Genomic DNA, 24,759 nt, shown 5'->3' with positions numbered 1-24,759 from the left:
GGGTGGAGTCAGATCAGACAGTGATCTGTATATTACAAATCACTTATACAAGTTTTAAACTAAACTAGACATTTCTCTGTAATATTGAGTTATAGTGTTCACAGGTCCATGGCAAACTTAGTGTATTTATTTGCAAAAGAAGAGCCCGTTTACATAAATTACACTAATTGCACTATATTTTTGTCCTTAAATGTTTAATTTTTTTTAAATTCTCATATAAAGGCTCCTTATTTATGCATGTTAGATGCAGCTAGCTATTTTTTTTCATTTCTGAATATTGCAATGATTTTGACTTGGAAAAATGGCGATTAAAGTGACCCTGTCACTGATACGAAACAAACAAAAACACCATGTAAAAGAAGACTTTTTCTATTGACTGGTTCCTTGAATATTTGTTTTATTTAAGAACTTTGTTTAAGAATCTTTACATCTGAAATACTTCCGGGTGTGTTGGATACCTAAAAGTTCACAGGGGGTCCAGTGGATGGATCCACAGAAATGCATGCAGGCATCTGATATTCCTGATGTTGGAAGTGAAGATGTGAAGATTCTGATGTGCTGGATATGAATATTCTGTATAAGGCTGTTGTGCTTGAACTGAGGGAGGGCCAGACGAAGGATTGACAGGGCAAGTTAAATGTAACAGGTCTTCTTTTGCATTTGCTTCTTTATTTTACTATGGCAACATTATTTTGAAGCAATGGTCTCCAAACTGTGACTGCGGGCTAGATGCAGCCCTTTGCTTGCATTTACTCGGCCCTTGGGACGCTATTCTTTCCATTGATATGAGACACTACTCCTCCTAGTGACACCAATGATGGGGCACTATTCCTCCAAGTAGCTCCAATGATGGGGCACTAGTCCTCCTGCTGCCACCAATGATGGGGCACTATTCCTACACTGATACCAATGATGGGGCACTAGTTTTCCCATTGACACCAAAGGTAGAGCATCATTCCTCCCACTGACAAGAAAGATGTGACACAATTCCCCCTTAAATCTATTTCTCTACCCCTCAGCTCACCCTATGAGTCTCCTCATGCATTACTATTTTACTGATCGACACATTAGTCTGCATGTCACACCACTTCCTCAAACTCAATCTATTCAAAACTGAGCTCATAATATTTCCTCCCCCCAGTGCCCCTTCCTCTAATTTCTCTGTCAAAATCAATGGCACAACCATTAACCCATCCACACATGCCAGAGTGCTACCGTAGGTGTATTTCTGGACCCTGAACTATCCTCTGGCCCCACATCCAATCACTATCCAAAGCTTGCTGCCTCAACCTCCACAACATCTCCAAAATATGCCCCTTCCTAACCAATGATACCACAAAGCTCCTAGTTCACTCCCTGGTTATCTCGCCTCAACTACTGCAACTCCCTCCTCATTGGCTTACCTTTACATAGGCTATCCCCACTCCAGTCCATCATGAATGCTTCTGCCAGACTCATCCACCTTACTAACTGTTCAGTGTCTGCTACCCCTCTCTGCCAATCCCTTCATTGGCTGCCACTCACCAAACAAAGTAAAGCGGTAGTAAACCGCATCTTAAAAAAAAATACCATGCAAGGTAAAGGCATAATGTGCTAGTATGCATCACATACTAACACATTATGCAAAACGTACCTTAAAATAAAGCCCTCCAGCGGCGTGCTGTCACCACTGTACAAGCCTCCATCTTCACCTGGTCTTCCTTCCGGGTCCGCGAGCTCTAACCATCTGGCTGGCTGAGCTGCAATTATGTCACTTCCGTACATGTGCACGGGAGTTTCAGGACACGGTGCTCTGATGGAACGGCATAGGTATGCTGTTCCTTCAGAGCGCATGCGCTGCTATAAGAAAAACCCGAATATCTCCTAAACAGTGCACGTTTAGAAGATATATTTTTTACCTACAAGTAAGCTTTATTATACGATTACCTGTAGGTAAAAAGTAATAAAGTGGCTTTACTACTACTGGGCAGCACAGTGGCTAAATGGTTAGCACGTCTGCCTGGCAGTAGTAGGGTCGTCGGTTCGAATCCCAACCATGGCACCACCTGCCTGGAGTTTGCATGTTCTCCCTGTGCCTGCGTGGGTTTCCTCTGGGTACTCTGGTTTCCTCCCACACTCCAAAGACATGCTGGTAGGTGAATTTTCTCCTGTCTAAATTGGCCCTAGGATGTGTATGTATGAATGTAAGTTAGGGATCTTAGATTGTACGCCCCTTGAGGGTTAGGGACTGATGTGAATGTACAATATATATGGAAAGCACTGCGTAAATGGATGGCGCTATATAAGTACCTGTAATAAATAAATAAATTCAAAATACTAACAATTACTTACAAAGCCATCCACAACTCGGCCTCCAGCTACATCACTAACCTTGTCTCAAAATATCAACCAAATCATTACTTTTTCCTCCCAAGACCTCCTGATCTATAGCCCCCTTGTCATTTCCTAGCATGCTCGCCTCTAGGACTTCTCCCAAGCCTCCCCCATCCTATGGGATGCCATGCTACAATCTGTCCAACTATCTCCTACTTTGTCCAACTATAGGTAATCCTTGAAAACCTTCTCTTCAGAGAAGCCTATCCCTCCTCCACCTAACAACTCCACTTTCTCTATCAGCTCATCCCCCACAGTTATTACCCTTTGTATCACTTGACCCTCCCTTTTAAATTGTCCCCATAAAGTCTAAAGCACAGTAAACAGGCCCTTTGTTTGGAAAGTTTGGACACCCCTTCTTTAATGAAATCTAGTAAATTTTGGGAGCTGGCATTGCTGACCAGTTTGATGCCAGCTAGATGCCTGACTGTCCTAGCAAGCAGCCAGTCAAGCTAGAGAAACCCGGAAATTCATAAGCGCCTGCTTGTCTCATGGGGCAGCACAGTAGCTAAATGGTTAGCACTTCCACCTGGCAGTACTTGGGTCACTGGTTCGAATCCCAGCCACGGCACCACCTGCCTGGATTTTGCATGTTCTCCCTGTGCCTGCGTGGGTTTCCTCCGGGTACTCCGGTTTCCTCCCACACTCCAAAGACATGCTGGTAGGTGAATTGGCTCCTGTCTAAATTGGCCCTAGTATGTATATGTATGAATGTGAGTTAGGGACCTTAGATTGTACACCCCTTGAGGGTTAGGGACTGATGTGAATGTACAATATATATGTAAAGCACTGCACAAATTGACGGCGCTATATAAGTACCTGAAATAAATAAATAAATAAGTCAGTGACTCAGAAAGTATTGAAGCTATGGACAAACATAATGGTCCTTATCAAAAGGAGAGTTCAGCAATAGCAGTCAACTGAGATTCTCATGACAAGTCCTCTTAACATGACCATATGTGCAATATTTTAGTTTAATTTACTTTAGTTTATATATTTCCACAGTACACATTAAACCTTACGGAGCTGATATTCAGATGTCCCTACTGCAGTAGTATGGAGGTATTCACACTGTGGACAAGAAGAAGGAGACTGGGGACCTGCACAGGAATAAATACATATCTGCAATTTGAAATGTCCTAATCTCAGCACAGGACCTTTGTCCCTTCTCTGTTGTTGAGTAAAGAGAAAATATGCCTGCTAAGCTCATCTTGACTCTACTTGCAGTATGCTTCTGTCAGTGAACCAGAGTTAGAGATCATGACAGCCAGGTAGTTAGCATTTTCAGAAGAAGGCCAGGAATGGCAGTCACCATATACCCCCCGTTACAGGTTTCTTTACTGATGGGCAGGTTTACAGATATACTCGATATACAGAAAGTATAGCCATTAGCTATAGTTTGTTTTTTACATTTACATATATTTATGTGTATGTAAACCCAATCAACAAAAATTTATTATACTGCAGATTACCATAACGTACATGTGGTGGCTGCATCAGTTTTCTTTTTTTATAGGCTTTTTCCCTTTACTCTCACCTGGTGACCCTATCAGAAACACTTCCTATCCCTGGATAACATCATTCATTGAGTGTATTGTACCTATGGAGGATCACCTTCTGTAGGCCACAAAGAGGACTGAGAACAATGCTACTGATAACAGTGGAGCACAGGCAGAAAGCACAGGAAGTTATCAGCATACAAGATTTCTGGCAGGGTCAGCAGATTATTTTTTTTGTTTTGCAATTACTGAACAGTTATTACAAAATGCTTTCAATGTCATATTTAACAGATCAAAGCAAATAGGGTATGTTCACATTCAAGAGAATATTGAGTGATCTATGCATAATTATACATATATTATTCCTCTAATGAGCGTGACATTGTCTTCAAAACGCAACAGTGCATTACAATAGACTTGAAAATTATCAAATATATTGCTGGATGACCTTTAAGCAAAGCAATTAATGTGAATTGATGGATCTTTCTACATTGTAAAGCTATCCAAAAACAACTTTAAAACAGATGCTGCAAATTCCTCATATAGAGTATTAATAGCAATGGATAACCTTGGTATGTATTAAATAAGACTGTCCTGTAATAATACATTCTGTGTGGGTATACATCACAGGAAGATCATATACTGTATATGTGAAATATATCATACTGCAGGATGGCTATAGCGTGTTCTGAGAACAATGTGACACTTCTAGACATGTGTGAATTGTTTCATTACAAATCGAAATTCGGATGTGATTTGGAGATTCAGATGTATTCAAATCTCTAAATCACAACAGTAATGAATTTCAACTAATCCAAAATATACTATAATGAAAACAACAAATGAATTCATGTTCATTCTTTTCTTTCAGATAACATAATGTAATAGTCTGGGCCTTTTTTAGTGTTTGAAGCATCCAAAATAACGTAACGACAAAACGAATTGATTTGGATCCATTTGCTTTTATTCTAGTGAGCATAGTGAGTGAATACTCTAATAAGATTGTTTTTGTATTGGGGACAGGGGCGGACTGACAACTCATGGGGCCCCCGGGCAATAGGGGATCATGGGGCCCCTGTGTCCTTGCCCAAACTCAAAAAAGCCTATGACAAAGGTACCAGGGGCATCTCATGGGGCCCCCTACTGACCCCGGGCCCTCGGGCACTGCCCGAGTTTCCAAATGGTCAGTCCGCCCCTGATTGGGAATGAACTTGAGAGACTGTTAGTTAAATTTATATGAGCTCGGCCCATCAGACAAAGTAATTTGGGAATGGGAAAATGAATTCAGCTTAAAGGATAAGTTCACCTTTTAGAAAAAAATAATAAATGCACATTTTTTTGCAGGTAACAAAATGTGCTTTTATTATTTTTGTCTGCAGGAGCCTTGAAAGCATTGCACCAGCGATCACTAGATCACTGATGCCATGCAGGTCTCCTACAGACCTATCAGAATATCTGCTTGCCGAACGGGATATATGAACAAGCAGATATTCTGACAGGAAGAACGAATGGACTACCATGGCGCTTCACAGAGTCGTGGTAGTTCATTGAGGACTACAAGCCCACAGGGACTTGTAGACTCTCATTCACAGATGACTGTGAATGAGTGATGCAGCCATGTGGGCAGACTCCTGCATGACCGCATTTTAAAAAAATTTGACAGCTGGTGAGGGGGGAGAAGATCCCCTGGTAGCTGTCAAAGCGGGGACTGGGGTGAGCGGGGGCTTGTCTGAACGTAACATATTACATGTTGCGCCCTGAATATGGGTGTAACATGTTACAAAAGGTGAACTTATCCTTTAACAACATGAAGAATTAATATGTATTAATTAATTACATTAAAACAAATATAGCCAATCTGTGGAAATAACAAAAGAAAAACAGAACTTCTAAAAATATGAATCAAACAACAAATTAAATTTGGAAATTCTCTCCCGAAATAAAAAATCTTTCCAAAACAAATCATTCTAACATAATGATTATGATGAAACAAAATGAATTACCTGATGAATTAAACCGAAATGAAACAATTTCTTCCATTATGCACATCTCTAGACTTTACTCTTGGATGGTAATGAGAAAACAAATGGGTTTGGCTATCTTTTAAATCATTAATATTGAGTTTTTAAACAAACTTTACATCAGTGACAACAAACAGAAGTAATAGTTAAGTTACATAATGCCATCAGGTTAATGATGTGTAAAGTTGGCCCAGCTAGGCTCATAACTAACATAGAAGTGCATAGGGAGCAATCATGATGTTTATTTAAAAATAGCAATCCTGGGGACATATAGTCCATAGAATTGGAGGTTAGAGGATGGGAAAGCTAAATAAGCAATTTAGCCACTGTTGCAGGCAACTGAGAAGTGCAAAAGAAAGCAGAGGAAAAAAAATTGAATTAGGAAAGGAGAAGTAGAAGAAAGGGGGCTCTAAAAAAGAGAAGAAGGAGACAAGAAAGAAGAATAACCAGAAGATTATGGTAAGGGGGAGTAGGGGAATGGAAAAGAAGGGAGCTGGCAAACTTGGGTGATACGTAGAGTGTGATCCAGTAGTTTAAAGTTGCAGCCATTTTTTCAAAGGACATGCAAAGATTAATACACAAATTGAGTTCTTCAAAGGGAACGTAGCACCTAGGACCTAGCAAATGTCTCCTTCACATCAGTAATGATATAGGTAAGTTGACCAATCCTGTTTTATTGCAATTCAGAGGAGCCTCTACTGGATTCTATCAGAAGATCGATTTAAAATAGTGAAGACTAGCTGCAAGTACGAGACTGAAGTGTTACTTTTTGGACAGTCCCATTAGATGTGACTGTGCTCTCATCTCTGCATCCTCTTATATACTGAGAAGGTTACCCAGGGAATTGCATAGGAGAATCGGGAGGGAATAAGATACCAACAGATAAGAAATTTGTAATTAGTTTTCATGGCTAAAATTTTAATCAAGCCTTTTGCAATGTTTAACCAAATGTCTTGCCAGTCCTGAGAAGTCCTGAGGTCATATTGCCAGTTGGCAGTGTATTGAGGTACCAAGGGGAAGCAAGAGGATAATACTAATGGATAAATGCTAGAAACAATGGCTGGGGTGTGGGAACAAGTATATTTAAATGAGGTAAGCTGTTCCAAAAGATCTCTACAGGAGGAATAGTATGAGAATTGTTGAGGGATTCAAAAAATACCAGGCCTGAAGGACCAAGAAGGTCATGTATAGGATTCAGATTAGAATGCAAATACCTTTTAAAGCTTCTGGGAGGGTCCTAGCCTGGAACAAAGAGAGGATTCCCAAAAAAGTAGAGAGGGGTGGATCTGACTTTGAATGGATAGATTGAAGTGACTGTGGCTGCCTTCCCCCTTCACCCTGCATAGACTAAACAGTAATGCTTGGTTGAACTGAATGTTTGTGTTTAGTGGCAATGATGCAGATGAAGATCCCTGGGGGTGTCTAATCATGCCTTACCATCCAACATTGCCTTCTGTTGTTTTTTTGTCAGTGGCCCAAACTTTGAATTTAGATTCAGTCCCCCTTTATCACTGCTCTGTAGGTAGACCTAACATTAATAGTCCTGAAATACAAGAAACAAGATCAGGTTCCATCCTTGTACCAGCTTCTGGGTTGTTTGCATCGAGACAGGGGACAGAGCAGCCAATCAAGTGCCTCCTCCTCACATTAGACTCCATCCCTGCCAATGTGTGACCAGGAAACTAGATGACAGCTTCTAGTGGTCACTATTGGACTGGTGTCTGTGTAAAGGTAAGTATTTCAGGCATATTGGTTTCACATAGGCTGCCAGTATTAAAGTGTTACTAGATCTCTTGACCTCCTGCTCTCTAGCTCCCTTGTCTCCTCCTCCCATGCTCATCTCCAGGACTTCTCCAGAGCTTCCCCCATCCTCTGGAACTCTCTACCCCAATTTATCAGATTATCGCCTACTCTGCTCACTTTTAGGCGATCTCTGAAAACGTATTTCTTCAGGGAAGCCTATCCTGCCTTCATCTAATAATGGAATCTTCTATTCCTCCTACCAGTCCATCTCCCACAGTTATTGCCTTTTGTACCACTAGCCTCTCCCTCTTAGATTGTAAGCTCCAAGGAGCTGGGCCCTCCTAAATCTCTTGTATTGAACTGTATTGTTACTGTATTGTCTCCTGTTATATTGTAAAGTGCTGAGCAAACTGTTGGCACTATATATATCCTGTATAATAATAATAATAAACCCACAACAGTAAAATCAGTCTGTATATTCAGTAAAGCATGCTTGTTATACTCACTGTGGAACCTAAGGGGTTAATCTCTGCATTATGTAAAAAGGCTATTTGATCCTTTGTTCTCTGTTCCTCCCCTTTCAAGCAACCACCACTTATCTCCAGACTGAACCATAGGCATGCACATGCTCAGTTTTGTGTGTATTGCTAGAGAGGTTTTTTTTTTTTTGGGAGAGTGCATGTGATCAGCACAGGGTCAATCAGCACTGTCTAGACAGAGGTCAGGGGATTTGCATCCTCCTAGAGCAGAAAGAAAACTCCTCCTACAAGCTTAGCTGAACACTGATAGAAGTCACAAGACTGCTCTAATTGCTGATGAGAAAAGGTATTTAGCAGTTTGTATTTACTAAAATAATTGCATTTCCATGTTGTGTTTACTGTGGGAGACCAGATACAGTGGATACAGGGTCCTGGGTTTAGTAACAATTTAATCATGGATGGAGGGGGTTTGGGGTCATAGCTAAGCCTAAAAACAGAGGTTAGGTCTGTTATAAATGGATAAAGGACTAACTTATTGGATGTGATTAACTTGAGATCAGCAATGTGACATGAACCTGTGTGTTTCAAAAATCCAATCGTTTACAAAAAAGTTTTCTTTTTTAAAATTCCCCCAACCATGAGTGGGCTCTTAGAGCAAATATACGTCCTATTCAGTTTACTATAGTAAATCACTCCCAACATGTGACAGTTGCTTCAAAAAATAACTGCATATTTCTGAAGATACCACAGTATCTTTTGAACTAGATACGTCCAACTGTATGTATCTTAGTACGAAGAGCTCAACCAGGACCTGGATAAATGAAAACCATCACAGCGTCTTTAGAACTGTTACACTGAAATGAACAGATACACATACTGTACATACTCTTGCTTATCTGGAAAAAAGAAAAACAATGTGCTAACTGTATGTATTCATTTGCTGCTTAACTACTAGTGTAAACTTACACTGATCCATGATCACTGCACAAGAAATTCATATGAAATGGAAAACTGTTGTTTTATTTTCATTTTCCCCAACTTTTTTTTTCACAATCAAGTTTTATTACAGAAGCAAAGAAGACAAAGTATACATAGTGTACAAATTACATGAATATATGGAAAGTAAAAGTTTTCAAATCCCCAAAGTTGATTGGGTAGTTGAATATCATGGAACAATTGCCCCTTACCAAATGTGGCGGTATTTTTAAATATTTACTACATTACAAAATGTCAAGGACATGTTCATTGTACAAAGTATGTGGTTGCTTCAATGCATACACATCATCCAATCTACACTAATGAAAATATGATGTGGTCACTGCCAAAAAAGCACCGAACTGTGCAGCTAGAAGAAGGACATTAAAATCTATGTTTTTGGAAAGGATCATGACTATATTGATTCATTAAACTGATCTCTGAAGCAAAAACGTTTTCTAATAGATTTTCACAGTTTCTTTTTTTAATGAACAATTGTGCACACTATAAACAGACATTTAGTTATAGAATCATATCTATAAACTTTAATGTCAGTTTAAACATTTGTGAAAATTTTATTTTTTGGATAGTACTTAAATATAAATCTTCTGGGACATTATTTTTTTCCAAAAGAAATTTGCAACAGCTGAAAAAATCAAACATATTAACTGAGCTGCATTGAATTAGTTGCAATTAAAAATATTTTTCTTTTCTTTCTTTTTTGTTTTCTGTGGGTATTTTTGTCTGTCTTTACTGAAAAACATTTTTTTTGCTTTTTTTTTTTTCATTGTTTCTCATCAATCTTTTACTTCTTTTTTCTTTCTTCTCTTTTTTTCTTCTGTTTGATTTAATCTAACAATGACATATTGTTGACATTTTAACTGGCTTACAGTAAAGCTGAACATATTAAATGCAGTAAAATTATCACATTTAGGGACCGATTTTCCTTCTTTATTCTTCTCTCTAGTTTTATGTTCCTGCCTTTCTTGTTCTCTTCACTGTTCTATATTTATCTGCCTAAAAAACATCCTAACGATTAGTAAGAAAAAATAAAAAGTGGTCTAGCCTAATTGGTTCACTGAGATGACGTAAAACATACGTATGTTTATTAATAATTTTCCTTTCTTGAATGTTTTCTCTTAAAATTGTTTGTTTAAGGCATAATTCAATAACTATTTACAACCCTGTTCTATTTTTGTTCATATTTCCATACATTAGTTAATACATTACATCCTTCTTCATGACAAAAGAAGCAATTAAATCTTTAGTTTGATGTTTAGGGGCCTGTTTGCACGTATCTCTCTTTAAAACATTCCTAATCAAAATAAGGAGAGTGCGTGTTAACACCGATGGGGACACAGGCAAAGCCCGTGACTGTATTGTATATACATTATCTCTATCTATATACAGGGGAAATTCCATATATGGCAATATGGTGTGAGATAAATTCTCAAATCCGTTTTCTTTTTTTTTCTTGAGTGGTTAAACAATGTGTTAGATTTATGGTCCACTGGGGAAAAAATTCCACTGAGAAAATATCTCCCTTGATATAGAATAGACCCTGCTTGTAATACCGAAGGAAGTGAACCTATGAAATATTTATTAACTTTCCATATTTCATATAACACTAACACACTGTATCACACAGTATTGTACCTTTCATCATTTATTGCAGTTTCCATATTGGTGATAGTGACCAAATGCTGTAGCCACAGTATAGGATGTTCAAGGGTGAATTTAAAGCTGAACTCCAGGAATTCAGCCACTTTGTAAAATATGCTGGATTACTAGGTTTAAGTACAATGAGATCCAAACCACCTCATGGGCATATCCCTTTAATCTACAATTTACATTTTTACTGACATTTTGTACTATAGCTTTGGCTATACTTCCAGTGCTAGTTTTAGTTTCTGCAGCTGCAGAGTCACAATGCAGACACTGTGTCTGCCCCTTCCTTCCTCCTTCCCAATAACAGAGTACTCAGTGTGAACTCACTCACAAAATGAACAGCAGAGGGGAGGAGCATGCAGAGATGCATGTATGAGAATACCGAGTTTCTCCTGTCAAAGACCCAGGAGTATAGTGATAGCTGTAATCCCGGAGCTCCATAAAACTGTCAGATGTGGCATGCATCTTGTTGGACTTTACTCATAGTATGCCAGTACATTTTGCAAAGTGGGTGAATTCCTGGAGTTCAGCTTTAAAATAGACCTGTGGAATTATCTTACTTTCTACAACTCTCCAGCTTTATAGAGTAGGCACCTCCTGGTATCTTTAGATATTCTTAATTATAATTATTATTATACAGTATTTATAAAGCGTCAATAGTTCGCTCAGCGCTGTACATTACAAAGGGGGACAGAACATGTGACAGAACAATAACAATACAATGCAAAACATGAGGGGATCGTTAATTAACCTCTAGATCTCTTCCCAGGCAATCTGTTAAGGAAATATCAGCCACATTATACAGCGTTGTACCTTTCATTATTCAAATGAGTTCCTATAACAGTGGAACCTGTAATCCATTGCTTCAAGAACAGTTTTGCATCTTCTATCTTGATGTGGGCTTACCTTACCTTCTGTGGTGGCTCCAGGTCCATAAAGTTGGCACATCCAGGTACTTGCTGACAGCTTTGGTTATTCTTCAGATCTCCATGGAATAACCGAAACCTCATGGACATATCGCTTTAATTTACAATTTACATTTTTACTGAGCGCTGGCAGCATAGCTGTGGCTATCTTTTCGGTGTTCCGTTTATGGATTTTCTAGTCTTAGTTTCAGCAGCTGCAGAGTCACATACAGACACTGTACCTGCCCCTTCCCTCCTCCTTCCCAATAACAGAGCACTTAGTGTTATGTGAACTCAGTCACAAAATACAAAGGCTTCTGTGAATGAAAAGTAGAGGAGAGGGGCAAGCAGAGATGCTGTGTGAGAAGACAAGTCTATCCTGTCAGAACCCCAGGAGTATGGTGATAGCTGTAATCCTGGAGCACCATAAAACTGTCAGATGTGGCATGAATCTTGTTGTACTTTGCACATAGTATGCCAGCACCTTTTGCAAAGTGTCTGAATTCCTGGAGTTCAGCTTTAAAATAGATCTGTGGAATTATCTTGCTTTCTACAGCTATCCAGGTTTATAGAGTAGGCACCTCCTAGTATCTTCTGACATTCTTGATTAATCTTCAGATCTCTTCCCAAGCAATCTGTTATGGAAATATCAGCCATGTTATACAGTGTTGTACCTTTCACTATTCATATGAGTTCCTATAACAGTGGAGCTTGTAATCCATGGTTTCAAGCACAGTATTGCATCTTCTATAGTGCTGTGGGCTTACCTTACCTTCTGTGGTGGCTCCAGGTCCATAAAGTAGGTACATCCAGGTACATGCTGACAGCTTTGGTTATTTTTCAAATCTCGAAGGTATAACTGAAACCTCATGGACATATTGCTTTAATTTACAGTTGACATTTTTACTAAGCACTGGGAGCATAGCTATGGCTATATTTTCAGTGTTTTGATGATGGACTTTCTAGTCTTAGTTGCAACAGCTGCAGAGTTACATGCAGACACTGTGCCTGCCCCTTCTCTCCTCCTTCCCAATAACAGAGCACTTAGTGTTATGTGAACTCATTCACAAAATACAAAGGCTTCTGTGAATGAATAGCAGAGGGGACGGGCAAGTAGAGATGTGTGTGTGTGAGAAGACAACTCTATCCTGTCAGAATCCCAGGAGTATAGTGATAGCTGTAATTCCGGAGCACCAAAAAAACTGCCAGATGTGGCATGCATTTTGTTGTACTTTACTCATAGTATGCCAGCACATTTTGCAAAGTGTCTGAATTCATGGAGTTCAGCTTTAAAATAGATCTGTGGAATTATCTTGCTTTCTACAGCTCTCCAGGTTTATAGGTTTATAGAGTAGGCACCTCCTAGTATCTTCTGACATTCTTGATTAATCTTCAGATCTCTTCACAGGCAATCTGTTATGGAAATATCATCCACATAATACAGTGTTGTACCTTTCACTATTCATATGAGTTCCAATAACAGTCGAGCTTGTTTCAAGTACAGTATTGCATTTCACATTGTTTCAAGTACAGTATTGCATCTCCTATAGTGATGTGGACTTACCTTACCTTCTGTGGTGGCTCCAGGTCCATAACGCAGGCACATCCAGGTAACTGCTGATAGCTTTGGTTATTCTTCAAATCTCCAAGGTATAACCAAATCCCAGACACTCTGTTATGCACATATTGAACACATTATATAGTTGTGTACCTTTAACTATTTATACCATTTCCTGTGCCATCTGTTCTGGTGATATAATGTTGCAGGTACATTAATGCATGTTCTAAGGTCACTTTAAAGTGGACTTCTGGACTTATCTTACCTTCTACTGAGGCAACTTCAGATACTTGTTCATATCTATGCTTTATCTTCAAAGCTTTTGGTCATAATAAAATCAAGGGAATTCTGTTATACAAATAAGAACTACAGCTTTCTCGGTCAATCCCTGGCAACTTCCTCCCACACATCCAGTACCTTCATTGTAACCACTGATGCCATATATAGCAGTTGCTGGCCAACAGGGAGGCATTAGGGGGTAAAAGGGGGCAGGTGATGGAGTCACTGACTTTTATCAAGTTTGCAGATTATGAGTTCAGCTGTTGTAGGCCAAAGAATGAAAAAATATTAAGACCAGGGACAACAAGCTAGCTAGAATTTTATGAAGGAAGTTAGCGATTTTAACCTGGAACCCAGAGGAAGCAGTGCAACCTGAGAATTAAACATGTAGTTAGTTTCTAAAGAATGCCCCAAAAGCCTTAAATGCCAGGGAGCTGTGTAATAAAAAACTGCCATTAGTGCATCCATGGTCATTGTAAGCTCGCACCCTCCTGCCACAGACACCTACACATGAAAAAGTCAATCAAATGTATGAAAAATCCAGGCAAATTTGTTAGTAATTCATCAATATAGATACATCACAGCTTTTACAGGCAGGGAATGCTATATGAGTACCTGTAATGAATAAATAAATTAATTAATATTTAATTTGATGTAATAAGAGTACTTTCTAACTGCCTGGCTTCTACACTTGAAATAAACCCTGCAATCTTAAAATAACATGCACCCTGCAAAAAGTCTTTGAATAGTGAAGCACAGGGAATATGTGGTTTGCACTTCCACCTAGTGGTACTAGGGTTATTGGTTTGAATCCTAACCACGGCAGTGCCTGGAGTTTGCATGTTCTCCCTGTGCCTGCATGGGTTTCCTCTGATAGTTTAATTGGCTCATGTCTAAATTAGCCCTAGTATGTGTATGCATTAATGTAAATTAGGGACCTTAGATTGTAAGCTCCTTGAGGGCAGGGACTGATGTGAATACAATTTATATGTAAAGTAAATAAAACTGACAGCGCTATACAAGTACTTCTGATAAATACTTACCTGTTCAGTCACCCACACTGCCAGTCCTCTTTGTATTCCTAAACAGAGAAATGTCTGATCTGAAGTCTGTAATGTTGCAAAGCTATATGGAGAAGAAAAGGTGAGTGGGGGCATTTCAGGGCACTTAAAATATATGTAAACTCAAACAAAACTCTTACAAGCTTTAAAATGTTAATGTAATTTCAACACTAATTTAAAACCTTTGTAAATCTTCAGCTTTTATTAAAATAAAGCTCAATGATCCTCAGAGCACTGTGATGGGGACACCTCATGCAGGCAGATAGGTTCCCCAGAGCATTAATTTGCCGAGGGGCCCATGATGCTATTAAGATGGCACTGTGATCCTGTCATAAGGGTCCTTGTTCAGGAAATTTCTGTTGTAGGGTGACAACACTCTGTCCCTTTCTTCCAGTTGTTTTCCTGCATTGTCACTTTGTAACTTATGCCCTTAATGAGGACTGCACATTGTAAATGATTGGTCCACCGTCGTGACCATTAGGAAGGCCTTCCAGAGAAATGATGTGCCCCCATCGGTGTAGTTTATACATCTACAAAAAAGTTGAAAGCTGAATAACAATAAAAAAACTAGCATTGCAATTATGTTACACCAGGGCTTAAAATTTCCACTCGCCTGCTCGCCAATGGCGAGTGGAAATTATGGTGGGGGCGAATGTGTCCCCCAGGGCCATCTTGCTGAGCAGGCTTGGAGCTCAGGCTGGATCTGTCATTGGCACTGGGAGCCATCAGGCTGCGCAATAGCTGAGCGCAGTGAAAGCAAAGGAAGGAGTATGTGCTGTGCTCTCTGCTTCCCCCTACAGTGCAGTACCCAGCTCTGTGAGTGAACAACGAAGTACTGCAACTTTTTATGGGGGGGGGTGTATACATGTACATGTGTGTGTCTGTGTATGCATGTACATGTGTCTGTAGGTATGTACATGTGTTTATCTGTACGTGTCTGTGCTTGTGTAAATGTGTCTGTGTGTGTGTGTACATGTGTCTGTGTGTGTGTGCATGTACACATGTGTGTATGTAAGTACATGTGTCTGTGTGTACATGTGTCTGTGCATGTGTATTTCTGTGTATGTACATGTATCTGTGTGTATGCGTGTCTGTACGTGCCTGTGTGTGTATACATATGTCTGTATGTGTATGTGTGTGTACATGTTTCAGTCTGTGTATGTGTGTGTCTGTATGTACATGTCTGTGTGTACAGGTGTCTCTGTTTGTGTGTGTTTGTTGGTGGCGAGTAACTCTTAAGGCCTGGCTAGTAGCTCAGGACTTGAAATTTTAAGCCCTGTGGGGATGATTTCCTAAAACTGGAGAGTTCAAACTCTGGTGGAACACTCCACAGAAACCAATCATCTTCCAAATGTTACTGTCAAAGCTTAATTGAACAGGCTGAAGTTAGAAGCTGATTGGCTACCATGCACAGCTGCACCAGATTCTGAGTGCTCCAGTTTGAGTAAATCTGCCCCAATGAGTTTGTACTAGTTCTGGTTAAATATACCATGTATAAAGGTTCAGTTCTGCTTAAAAATTCACCATTCCAATAAAAAAAGTATCTTTAATCAGCAATTTTAATGGAGAATGAAATCCTTTGGGTGTCTGTGAATACCTCCCAATTTATTTTGAAGGGCTATGGGACCAACAAAAGTCAGGTGTTCTGATATGCAAATACTGACTTTTTACACAAAAACAGTAGTTGCCTCACCCCCTCAATAACCAATACATTGGACTGACTAAATAATGGACAGCAAACCATTTGGGAGAAATGGCGAGCCAGTGTGTGTGTTAGGAAAAGTCAGTATTTGCATACCAGAATGGTCCGAGGGCTCTCATAAAAACATAAGCAGGTACAAGATTTTCTGTAGCTGATGTAAAATACTGAATGCTTAAATGAATGGATTTGTGTAAAAGCACAACTCTGTAGAAAAGGAAGGGGTTCAATTTAAAGCTTGCATTATTGAGGAATCTTTAGAAGTTTAGACCTATAGACAAAAGAACGGCATCCTTGTACAATATAATGTTCATCTGTACAGAATGCAGACAGTTTGAATTCATACAAAGCAATTTTTAGATTGGCCTTGGACTATGATGGCCAGTAAGAAAACACAGGTAAACAAAAGAAAAAGGAAAGACTTTGCATTTTTTAAAAATGTTTGGTATCTCCTGATGTGTTAAGAGAGCATGTGTTTCAAAACGACAGTTCTTTTTATATAAATAACCTTTCAGGTGTGTTTTTTAATTTTTTTTAAATTTGATTTTTTTCAATTTCTGGTACCAACAGAATTTTATTGAATATAGCAAACAATTATACAGAATGAAATGACATACAGTATGTGGTACATGATAGTGCAATGAACTGAAGAACAGATAAAGATCATGTACGGATATATAAGAAAACAGACATGACCCACGCAGGGGCCTAAATGGTTTACAAAAAAAAGAAGCCTGATATACCATTAACTAGAGGAAAAGGAACATGAGGATACATCAAGCATAAAACCAGGCATATGATAAAACCTGATAGCCTACAATGAACAATCTCTGTAGAGTCATAAAGCTTGTGTGTCTAAATGTCTCCCATTCACATCTCATCAATTGTGCACCTATGGAGAGAAAAAAAGAAAAAATAAAGGTTTTTTCTTTTAACCACTTCCCATCCGGCCCATGTATATAAACGGCTGGATGGGAGCATTGCAGGAGCTGGTGGCCATTTTTAAACGTACTCCACACCTGTGTGCGCTCCCTGGGAGCACCGATCGCTGTACGGGACCTCTGTGTGACGTCCCGATAATGTGATCACTGATTGGCCAATCAGTGATCACATGAATAGTAGTAAGCAAGATGTCACTTCTGACATCATTGCTTACTACTTGTGAAATCTGTGAATGATCACATGGTACAAGGCTATTCACAACAGCCTTGTACCATCTGACAAGCTGTGACCAATCACCGCTCTCACAGTATTTCTCAATGGCTGCAAGAATGCAGCCAGAGAGAAGGAGAAATTATTGCTTTTACAGCCTTTATGGCTGTAAAAAATAAAAAATCTTCCATCACCCTCCACAAGTAGTACAGTGTCACTATGGTGACACTATACTGCTAGGGTGACAGTATGTTAAAAAAAAATAAAACATAAATAATAATAATATAAAGAAATTAAATAAAAATGTCAAAAACATTTTTGAAAAATTATAATTTTACAGTATAAACTAATTTGGGTTATTTTTTTTTTTCTACTAAAAAGATAGCTGAATACATTTTGGCCAAGATTTATGAAGAAATATTATTTATAATTTTTGTTTATAAACTAATTTGGGTTATTTTGTTTTCTACTAAAAAGATAGCTGAATACATTTTGGCCAAGATTTATGAAGATTATATATTTGCAAATTTTTATAAGAAAATGTTTGGACTTTTTCATTTATATAGCAAAAACTAAAAATCCCAGTGGTGAATAAATACCACCAAAATAAAGTTTTATCTGTCTCAAAAAAATGCTAAAAAATTCATATGGGTACAGTGTTGCATGACCGCACAATTGTTATTCAAAGTGTGATAGTGCTGAAAGCTGAAAATTGGCCTGGGCAGGAAGGGGGTGAAAGTGTCCAGACTTGAAAGGGTTAATAACCCCTTATTTTAGCTCTGGTTCACACTGCTGCGACTTAAGGTTGCGACATGAAATTTACAAATTGCACCTGAAGTCACATCTAATGTATTTCTATGACACTGTCTTGAAAATTAGTTCCTGCATTGCTTTTTCACCACTCCAGTGTGGTTGAACTCTCATAGACTATAGGGTAAATGGCACTGAAATCGCACCTGTGTCTATATGAGTGCTACTTTGAAGTCGCATTTTAATTGGGACCAAATCGTACCACTTTGAAATCGCATTTAGTAAAAGTTATTTATTTTTGAATAACTTTTTCATAAACCATATAGGTATACAGGGCAACTGTTTGCTCTTCACATAAGTCATTTTTTCTTTTATATTGGCTGTGGTTTACTGTTCTTTCCACTCAGGGAATCGATCTTCAGCGTGGGGCTGACTAAAAATGGTCAACGATCGAAAAACAGTTGTATATATAAAGACCTCTCATCTGTCATAATTGCTCAGGAGAAATGTGATTTGCCGGCAAGGATTTTCCCCTGGGACAGCAGTTACCCCTCCCCTTTCCATAGCTACAGACATGCAAGTGTGTCCAATGTGATCTTTAATGTTTGTATATCATTTCTATATGAATAAATGACATCATTTAGGTAAGTTCTGTAATTTATGCATATATTGGAATTGTATAATCAATATTTTATTGAATTTTGCGAGAAGATATTGTTTAACTAGGCAATAGTGATTCATTTTAGATATGATTTTTATAAGAATAAAAAGATAAATAGATTTTATAAACGATGTGTCATCTTATTGTACCAGTAACATCTGTTAATTCATCTTTTTCCTTTGATACATGATATTTGGATGTGGTACAGTGGTGGTGATCTGTATATGATATCTGTTATATCATATACCATAGGAAGCATTTGGTTTGGTTCTTCGATAAGTGCAAATGTATACCTGTTGAGTCTGCCAGAAATCCAGTGAGTTTGTAATTTCTTAAAGCGGAGCTCCACCCAAAAGGGGAAGTTCCACTTTAAGGCTTTGTCCCCCACTCTCCGTTAAGGATTGGCACCTTTGAGGAGCGGGATGGGGTACCCGAATTTGACAGGTACCCGCTCCCACTTTCAGTGCAATTGCCTAAAGCGATCGGAAGCGGAAGTTGTCCTCCCCGCTCCCTCGCCGTAGTCTTCTGTGATATGTGACAGGTCCCAGAAGACTACAGGGCCACTCACAAAGTGCAACACTTCTTGTGCATGCTCAGTGGGCACCCGGCTGTGAAGCCACAAACTGTCACTGTCACTGTCACACTGAAGATGTTGGTGCCTCTGTTACAGCATTATGATCCCCGCTCTGTTCAGCTCTGTGTACTACAAAACAACTGACCCCTATGCTATAAAGATAAAGAGAGGGGGAGATGTCCTGTAGTCCTAACACACTTCCTCTATGACAGAGAAATGCTGTGCCCCCTGTTGATCCTGGCAGAAATCTTATAACTTCTTGTTCACTGCCTCTGCTGCCTGTTATCAGCATCAGTGCTATTCTCAGTACTCTTTGTGGATTTATGAAGAAGAGAGGGGGAGGCATACTGTAGTCCCAACACACAACCTGTCCTTGGGTGGCAACGCTGCTTCTCCATAGCTATAGGACGATCAATGAGCGATGTCTGCCTAGGAGAGGAAGTGTTATTTGTTGGATTGCCAGGTGGAAATAAAGCTAAAAAAATAAAAACCTAATCAATGGCAAGTTGCCATACATTACAGCATTTCTTGGGTTTAAATTGCACTTTATCCGCTTGCCTGCCACCCTATAGTAGAAGTACTGCTACAGGGCGGCAGGGCTGTGCTATATATATATATATATATATATATATATATATATATATATATATATATATATATAGATATACGTGATTTGCATTTCCGGGTAGGGGGCACGTGCACACGCATGGAGCACCCTACCCGCGCTACCATTGGTGGCTACAGATAGCAATCACCAGGTCCCAGCTGTTGATTCCCGGTGATTGCCAGGAAAGCTGACAGGGGAGAGACTTATGTATAAACAACACAGGCCTCTCTCTGTCAGCAAGGACAAGCTGCTTTATATTTCTTTGCACAGCGGAGAAATACAAAGCAGCATTTCTCCATTGTAAAACAGCACACAGCACATAATGTGAAACACACACAGCACAGTTACCCTTTGATCGCCCCAGATGTTAACCTCTTCCTGCCCAGTGTCATTAGTACAGTGTCAGTGCTTTTTATTAGCACTGATCACTGTATTGATGTCACTGGGGATGTCAGTGGCAGTTAGTCAGTTCCCTCCCAGTATCAGAATGCCCGCCGCAGTCTCACAGTCCTGATCGCTGCCATTACTAGTTACTTTTTTTTTTATTTCAGTAAATATACCGCCATTTGTAAACGCTATAACTTTCACGTAAACCAATTAATTTACACGTATTGGGATTTTTTTTTAGCAAAGACATGTAGCAGAATACATTTTGGCCTAAATTTATGATGAAATTTGATTTTTAAAATTTTTTTATTGGATATGTTTTATAGCAAAAAGTCAAAAATATTGTTTTTTATTCAAAATTGACAGTCTTTTTTCGTTTATAGCGGAAAAATAAAAAATACAGAGGTGATCAAATACCACCGAAAGAAAGCTCTATTTGTGGGAAAAAAGGACATAAATTTCATTTTGGGCGCATTGTTGCATGACCGCGCAGTTGTCTGTTAAGGTAACGCAGTGCCGTATCACAAAAAATGGCCTGGTCAGGAAGGGGGGTAAATCCTCTGGAGGGCAAGGGCATGCAATCACAAGTAACCTCTAGTGAGCCTTGTATACTCAATAGTGCCACCGTCATCAAAATATAAATACATGATTTAGTCCTGGTACTACCTGTTGGCGTTATATAAATCCTGTATAATAATAATAATAATAATCTTCAAAATTTTCTGACATATACCAACACTAAGGGATCTGTTTATAAAAAATTTGCATAGCAATGAAAGTGCATGTACATTCCTTTGTGCAAATGGTGAAAAAAAATCATATGAATTTCCTATGGTATTTAGAGCCACCTAGTGGCCAAATGCCATATTTTCCATTTTAGATAAATGAAAAACATTCAGCCAGCACAGGAAATAGCTTAATAACATTTGTTTTTGGCCAGTCGAACGGAATGAATGTACGTGCACTTTAACTAGGTGATTTTTTTTTTTTAATAAATAGACCCCTATGTATTATAATAATAATAATCTTCAAAATTTACTGACACATACCAACACTAAGGGGTCTATTTATAAAAAATGTGCATAGCAATGAAAGTGCATGTACATTTGTTTGTGCAAATGGGGCAAAGAAAAGAATCATATGAATTTCCTATGATATTTAGAGCCATCTAGTGGCCAAATGCCATATTTTCCATTTTAAATCAATGAAAAACTTTCAGCCAGCACAGGAAATAGCTTAATAACATTTGTTTTTGGCCAATCGAACAGAATGAATTTACGTGCACTTTAACTGGGTGATTTTTTTAAAATAAATAGACCCCTATGTATTATAATAATAATAATAATCTTCAAAATTTACTGACATATACCAACACTAAGGGGTCTATTTATAAAAAATGTGCATAGCAATGAAAGTGTGTGTACATTCGTTTGTGCAAATGGGGCAAAAAAAAGAATCATATGAATTTCCTATGTTATTAAGAGCCATCTAGTGGCCAAATGCCATATTTTCCATTTTAAATCAATGAAAAACATTCAGCCAGCACAGGAAATAGCTTAATAACATTTGTTTTTGGCCAGTCAAACAGAATGAATGTACGTGCACTTTAACTGGGTGATTTTTTTCTCTTTAAATAGACCCCTATGTAAGAAAGATCTGGGCCCCTTTACAGCTAAGGACCCCAGGGTTCCCCCAGGATTGCCCCATGATGATAATCCACCACTTCTCCGCTTACATGTCTTTTCATTCTGTCTGCCATATGTTGCTTTGGAATATGTTGGCACTTTTTAAAACAACTCTAACTTTCATGTTGGATACATCATAGCTAAATGTGAGGTCATTTGGCAGCAGAAGTTCACTTTCATAGTAGTTCCAGAATCCCGCTCTGCATTGTCTCATCAGAGGCCGACTTCTGTAGACTGAGCCGCTTTATTCAGCGATGTACTGGGATCAGTCTGGGACTGTGTTCGGGACAGTCCTGTGTATTCCAATGACTGAGCACGGCTAACATGGAAGGAGGCGGTGAACCCCGAGGAGAGTGGTTCTGTTTTCTCTCAGCTCTGTAGCATGTGATGGAAAGAGACAAGTGAAAGGCCTTTGGAGAGGGGGGAGAAGTGAGCCACAAGCTCTCAGCCAGCACCAGATCCCAAGACAAGGGTGGGGGGAGAGCCATACACTAACTGTATGATTAGGAGAATGTGGTGGGAGGAGCACAGAGGTTCTGTGATATTATTATCACTTAGCTAATCCTACTTTCTTCAGTCCCTTCAGATGTTGGAGGTGGAATTGCCATCTCTGGAATCTATGGCATGTAACGCTTTGTACGGCTCATGTGTGCCCTCTGCTTTTACTAATTGATAGAATAAAAAAATGAGCTTCGTGCAAAAAAAAAGCCATAAAGGGTGGTAAATTATTGCTGCCTGTATCAACCAATCAGATGTCTTATTAGACTGTAGGTGCTTTATTTATTTCAGGTACTTATATAGCGCCGTCAATTTACGCAGCACTTTACATATATATTGTACATTCACATCAGTCCCTAACCCTCAAGGGGTGTACAGTTGAAGGTTCCTAACTCACATTCATACATACACATACTAGGGCCAATTTAGACAGGATCCAATTAACCTACCAGCAGGGGAGGACTGACCATTTGCAAACTCGGGCACTGCCCGAGGGCCCGGGGTCAGTAGGGGGCCCCATGAGATGCCCTTGGTACCTTTTTAATAGGCTTTTTTGAGTTTGGGCAAGGACACAGGGGCCCCATGATCTCCTATTGCCCGGGGGCCTCATGAGTTGTCAGTCCGCCCCTGCCTACCAGTGTGTCTTTGGAGTGTGGGAGCAAACCGTAGTACCTAGAGGCACACAGGCACAGGGAGAACATGCAGACTCCAGGCAGGTGGTGCCATGGTTGGGATCAGGGGTGGACTGACCATTTGGAAACTCGGGCACTGCCCGAGGGACCGGGGTCAGTAGGGGGCCCCATGAGATGCCCCTGGTACCTTTTTCATAGGCTTTTTTGAGTTTGGGCAAGGACACAGGGGCCCCATGATCCCCTATTGCCCGGGGGCCCCATGAGTTGTCAGTCCGCCCCTGGTTGGGATTCAAACCAACGACCCTAGTACTGCCAGGTGGAAGTGCTAACCATTTAGCCACCGTGCTGCCAATGTTAGAGGGCAACCATGCCCTTTCTGTCCTGGCTAGAAAATGAAAATTTATTTAAACTCAAAAACAAAAATGTTATGTATTTCAGCTTCATAGACCTTATATTGGCTGAATTGATTTCAGTTTTTTCCTTTTTTCACTTCATTTTCACCTGGAGATCCTGCACATAACTCACATCCAGTCCATGTCTATGTATCTAAGGAGGCAGCCATAAATGTTACGCAGGCTGGACTTTGTTCATCTTTATTACATGGTGAGTTGATGGGGCTAGTTGTTTACTTAAAGGATAAGTTCATCTTTTAGTAAAAAATAATAAATTAGTAAAAAATAATAAATGCACATTTTTTTTGCAGGTAAGAAAAATTTACATTTATTATTTTTGTCTGCAGGAGCCTGTAAAGCATTGCACCAGTGATCAGCAGACCTGTCAGAATATCTGATTGGGATGCATGAGCAAGCAGATATATAGACAGGAAGAATCAATGATCTACCAATGCACTCCACAGCACCGGTAGTTCTTTGAGGACTACAAGCTGAAAGCTGGAAAGGCTGCTGGGACTTGTAGTCTCTTATGCACAGAATGCTGTGAATAAGTAACGCAACCACATTCTAAAAAAATTTGACAGCTAACGGGGGAAGAGAAGATCTCCCACTAGCTGTCAAAGTGGGGAGCGGGAGCCCTGAATATGGGTGTAACGTTATGAAAGGTGAACTTATCCTTTAAAGTGGAACTGCACTGCATCTGAACACCACAAATGAAACATGCTATTTAATTCATTGTAAATATTCAAAGCAATCTCATCCATTCATCCATGCTGCCATGCTTTATTTTACTGAGAAATCATCTTTAAAAACACCCCCTGGCTTTTTTGGCAGTGACCCTCTTGAGTAAGGGCAGATGATTCATGTAGCATTTATTTACTGGAATCTACCTGCCCTTAGCTCAGGCACTGGCTGAGTTGATAACCCCCCCCCCCCCCTTCTGAAGACTGGTGGGATATATGACATCATCTGCCTAGGCATGGAAATCAGGAAGTTACTGAAGAAATGTAAAAAAAAAGTAAATATGATATACATTCCTATCCATTTACGTATGCTAGCAGCATAAGGATTAATAATCAATGATGACTGAGAGAGTGAAGTTTCACTTTGGGAATAACAACATTTTCTGTACCTCCTGAAAACATACTTAACAAAAATGGC

Source organism: Staurois parvus, unplaced genomic scaffold, assembly GCF_062004578.1.
Source record: "Staurois parvus isolate SC_StPar_1 unplaced genomic scaffold, SC_StPar_1.0 ptg000298l, whole genome shotgun sequence".
Classification (NCBI taxonomy): domain Eukaryota; kingdom Metazoa; phylum Chordata; class Amphibia; order Anura; family Ranidae; genus Staurois; species Staurois parvus.
The sequence above is the reverse complement of the archived record's forward strand: the minus strand, read 5'-3'. Positions refer to the sequence as shown.